The sequence below is a fragment of the Micropterus dolomieu genome, linkage group LG02, assembly GCF_021292245.1.
Source record: "Micropterus dolomieu isolate WLL.071019.BEF.003 ecotype Adirondacks linkage group LG02, ASM2129224v1, whole genome shotgun sequence".
In the NCBI taxonomy this organism is placed as follows: Eukaryota; Metazoa; Chordata; class Actinopteri; order Centrarchiformes; family Centrarchidae; genus Micropterus; species Micropterus dolomieu.
Genome location: NC_060151.1, coordinates 16,996,987 through 17,002,245, shown reverse-complemented (window position 1 = coordinate 17,002,245; position 5,259 = coordinate 16,996,987). Strand labels below are relative to the sequence as shown.

Here is a 5,259-nt window from a genome sequence, read left to right as displayed (position 1 = left end):
AAAACATTGTTTACACCCTTTACAGTAAAGTCCTTATTTACAGAATTACCTTTAAAATACAGTGTCCTGAAAAAGGGATGTTTATTTTTTATGCTGAGTTCATATTAAAAGACACCATAATGCCCCCACATAAATTAGAAATCGGGCAGCAGGGGGCACCACACAACAACATTTGAAAATACCATGAGCCTTATAACACTTGGGTCAAAGATGGTTTTATTCTCTTTGATTCCAGGTTGGACTGTCAAGCTTAATTTAGAGTCAGTACACCATGATAAGTCAAAAAACTGATGCCAGATCAGTTGGTTGCCCGCTGCTGAGGCCGCAGAGGTTTTTCATGCTGAGGTTCTGGATATTTCTGAACCATTTAGATAGAAATATGCACAAATGCAGTGAGCAGAGGTTCATGCTCCTTGCGGGCTTCTAGCTACAAAGGAACAAAGGCTGATGGTGGCATGATGAATTCTACGATACTGATAAAAATCTACTTTCATAAAAATGTACAAAAGAAAAAAGACAGAATCACACTGAAACTACAGTGAAACCTGTCTGACAGGACTCTGACGGGTGAGAGCTGTTGAAGGAGCGCTCAATAAGATACAGTGAGGGAGAAACTGCAAAGGAAGACAAAGCAAACCTACATGCACGCTGGATGACAGCGCTGGGAAGGGAGGTTTTCTGAGGTAAAGGAGTCATCCTTTTTCACACAGTGTCATGCTGAAACCAAACCTGTCAGAAAGAGAGAAAAGAGTACAAAAAAATGCACACTGCAGCAGCTTCTTACTGACAACAAAGATACCAAAGACAAACTAAAAATGTATTCTTGAAGGGAGGGGGATCTACCAAGAAATGCAGAAAAATATGACAAATTACCTCTAATCATTACAAATAAAACACCCCACATCACGCTGTGACAGGCAATGATGCATGTAATGTAATTAAATAATATTTAACTTGTTAAGTGTTCAGTCAAAAAAAATAGAGCAATTACCTAACAGCCTTCAGTGAGAAACAGAAAGTTATTGCAAAAAAGAAGGAAAAGTTAAGTAACCAATATTTTTGTTGAAATTAGTAATTGAAGTGGATTAGTCATCTCATTTCATGCTCATTTTAAGAAGCGGGAGCTCTGAGGTCACACTCCTGGAAGAAAAAAAGGCAGACTGACAAGGATTTTAAGTTAAATCAATTAGCTTGACTTTATGTGTAACCTCCCCAAAATTACTTGTGGAATAAAGTGGGACACTGTGAGAAAGGAAGCTGCACAGTGAGAGGAGATGAGAGGCAAAGCAGTTGAATTTTTTTTTTTTTAATAAGATGAAGCTTTAACTGATTTTTGGAGTTTTCTATGATTAGACACTAACTGTGTGTTTTGGACCTCATACATAAAAAAATACTCAAGAGTCAACTCTAGCTGCTCTGTAAAGCTGCACTGAGGCACAGCTAAATGCTAGCATGAGACGTGTTCACAATGACAATGCTAACATCCTATACAACATAGTTTAGCATGTTAGCATGCTAACATTAGCTAATTAGCAGTAAACAAAAAGTACAGCTGAGGCTGATGGGATTGTTAGTTTTGCATGTATTTCGTCATGAACCAAAGTTTAAACTTAAATCTGACCTGATGACTATAGTGCCTTAATCTTGAGGAATCACTCAAGGTTCATCCTGAAGAGGATATGAATATGTGCAGCCTGCTAAATTTTATGATAATCCATCCAGTAGTCGTTGCACCATTTCAGTCAAAACCACAAATGTGATCTTGTTGGTGGTGTAAAAGTAAGAGGATCATTAAAGTCTTTATGATTCAGACAGAATTAGCTATTAGCTCCAGACTCTGGGAACCATGAATAGTTGCTGAGATTTTTAAGTCTTGACAAAAGTGGTGGGCCTAACGATGAACAGACCGACATTGCCATCCATAACGCCATGCCGCTAGCATGGCTAAATATAACCAGAAAAAGCAAGAGGCTTATGATTAGCATTCCAACACTAGAGGCTGTTGTGGTAGAAAATGTGGGAGTCAGAGTTTTATCTACATTTACTCTCCTTGTTAACTGTTCCCACTGCTCAGCCACTTGCTCTACAAACACACCCACACACTGCAAAAGAGACACTGTTAAAGTAAAAATGGCGGTAGTGATTATTATTTTCCCAACAGACAAAGCTAGTGGGAGGTAGTGGGACGTATTGATACAGGTGCGTTGATTCACTGATTAAAGTTAATTAAACCCTTTCTCAATGAAAAGCTTTGGTGTTCTGCTGTCTACCTGACCTCCAAATTTAATAAATAAAGAGCAAAAAAGTGCAGCATAAGGGCTGTTTGCACTACAGAAATGAGACAGTAGAGCAGACAGACAGAAAAGGAAGTGCTCCTCACTGACCTTCACTCAACCTTAAACACAGGGAAGGAAATTACACCAGCCACCAGCCAAACTCTTGACCATGGGTGACAGGCAACTGGCCAGAAATCATTTTAAATTTTCTAAAATATTCTGAAAGCATACTCACCTTTTCAGAAATAGTACACTAGAGTTGCATTAAGTTGAAACCACATCATTTGTACTTACTGTGTTTTACACATCCAAGTCTATTTGCAGGTCTTGGGGAGTACTACAGCATACTGTATGTGAATAAACTTGTGGAGTAAGAAAGAAGTGAGCTTACCAGACCTCTTTAGCCCGCTCCTCATCTCTGCTTGAGGCTAGCAGCTTGAGGCTACATTAGCCACTACTATACAGGCTGTGCCATAATTTTAGTATAAGTTTCAGTTATGTGGCTTGTTTGTCCCTATACCACAGACCTATCAGGACAGACTTTTTACCCAATCCCTCGTTTCTCACATTTCTCTGGCACGTGTAACCTATAGCACTTTTAAGGCACATAATACAGTAACTTTCAGACTGGAAAATCCACTCGTTATTCTGTTGAGTTTTCTCATCTAAAATCAGCACTTAGCATGACAAAAAAAAACAGTTAAAATAATGTCCATGTAGAGGATGAATGTAACCTATCAGCTGATTTGGCCTGTGAATGAAGCTTGCTTGTTTCTTGTCTCGCTCGGAGAGATAAAGGAGAGAAAGTGGCAGACAAGCCCATTATTCCTTAGAGGACAAAATTGGAGGCTTGGGACAAAGATGATGGCGGTAGTGTGGCCTCAAGGACAGATTTTTAAAAAGGCGGGGGGGTTTGGGCTCCTGCTTGTTTACCATCGACTGACTGTTTTGAACAGGTTCAGACTGAACTAAAAGGGGAACAAAACCTGCTTCTTCTAGTCTAACAGAGTATATGATGGACATTTTGTGAGAAAGAGTAGGACGTTTATTAGTTGTACTAACCTTTGCTCCAAAGGCAGCAAGGATCTCCTAATTTTATCTAGTAATTTATCATTTTATAATTGATCAGTTTATTATTTCATCTTCTTTCTGGCATTCAGCATGTTTTGTCAGGATACGTTGCTTTCTTAATGACCCTGAGTCAATATTGTGCAAAAAAAAAAACCTAACAAAAAATATTATAGCAGAATTTGACAAACGTCTTTTACTCTAAGCCTGCTCTTGTTAAGGTCAGAGGCTTGCAGGCAATCAATACTTGGCAGTTACCTCTCAATCTATCGCTCTGGAGCCCAATCAGCCAAGCACCTGGCCCGATGCACTTGATGGCTTGAAGCAAAGGACGACAGAAAGGTGAACAGCTAACTCTACAGCTGAAAAATAAGACATGGACTGATTATAGAGAGAGAGAAGAAAATGCATGAGCACATGTTTTATAATTGCGAGTAAGAGGGGAAGACAAGGAGAGGACAAAAAGGATTACAGTCACCTCTTCTATTATCACAATGACTGCAGCGTCCTCCAGTCGTCCCTGATAGAGAATCTGGCTCAGCTCTGAGCTCCATAACACACTGGCATCCATACTGTTAGCTACCACACACACATACACAATAAAACAACAGCTCAAAGACTTCATGTGTTTGAGTTTAGCTGTAGTCTGAAGAGAAGCTGAAAAGACATGACTTCTTTTCACTGGGCTCCATTCAAACCACGTTAATCATTCATTTCCACTGGTAATAATGAAAACAACAACATTTTCTTTGTGTGTTCAGAGGTTATTGTTTGTGACACAGTGCGGTCTATTCATGATAGCTGTGACTGCAGTCCTAGCATGCACCGGCCTGCAGCCAGAGTGTGTGGAGCGCTGCTGTGGGCAAAACAGGAGAGAATAATTAAAGAAAAGGTGAGGGAGGGAGAAGAAGTGTAAAAAGAGAAAAGGTTTTAAGCCACACCAGCAATGTGGCTCTGGGGATGTTGGTCAGTCCATGACTTTGGTTTAGACAGAAACATCACAACAACTGATTGATTCTTGTCATTTATGACCAAATACCTGCAAAAATAATGACATTCTCATCACACCCTCACCTGTCCAAAGTGCTATTAGCATTAGTCAGCATGCTAACATGCTTATCTAAGATGATAAACATGGTAAACATTATACCTGCTCATCAGCTCATTAGCATGTCACTGTGAACATTTTAGCAGCATGTTAGCAGCTCAGGTGGTTTTACCCTCCACAACACTCACTTTTATACTGTTTACCATTATATATTAATTCAGTGTGATTCAGTTTTTTGATCACTTAACGTGAAAGGTGGAAACAGCTAGCCTGGCTCTGTCCAAAGTTCAAAAATATTTCTACTAGCACCTCTAAAGCTCACTGATTAACGCATTGCATATTTCATTTAATTATTTTTATTAACTACATAAACGGGAATGTGAAAAAGACAAGTTGTGGTTTTCTTTTTTATCCGTCCACCTTCTGTGTATTGTCTCCAGCTATAGTGCAGGTCACCAGAAAAGCCTGTTGAGTACAGTAGATGTGTCGATGCTAATACTAAACCTGGAACCTAAATGACTCAAAAAAACAAAAACTGCACTTTGCTCTTGTTTGTAAGAAATAGTTACAGCAAGTAACTCTTCTAGTTTTATCATTTGTGTTTGGATTAAACTAACAACATGTTAATTAGTGAGCTTTAGATGTACTGGTTGCCAGAGCTAAGCTAACTGTTTCTCCCTGCTGCTCTGTTTTTATGCTAAACTAAGCTAAGCTATAATCACCTCCCCGTTCCAGCTCTGTACTTAAAGCACAGACATGAGTGTGTGAATATCAATCTTATCATCTAACTCTTGGATTTTACAAAAAAATGCTCTATACCTTTGAATACTCACATACTGAATCAAAATGCTGATTGTTAGTCCTCTT

General features: G+C 39.1%; 1 long non-coding RNA gene across 1 annotated transcript; it reads right to left on the bottom strand.

Annotated features, from left to right (window-relative positions):
* Positions 1–641: 641 nt before the first annotated feature.
* On the bottom strand, positions 642–4,032 carry LOC123983514. Its single transcript, XR_006828204.1, has 3 exons — positions 3,823–4,032; positions 3,603–3,706; positions 642–729 (listed from the first exon to the last, which is right to left on the bottom strand). It is a non-coding gene; the product is annotated as an uncharacterized LOC123983514 (long non-coding RNA).
* Positions 4,033–5,259: the final 1,227 nt, after the last annotated feature.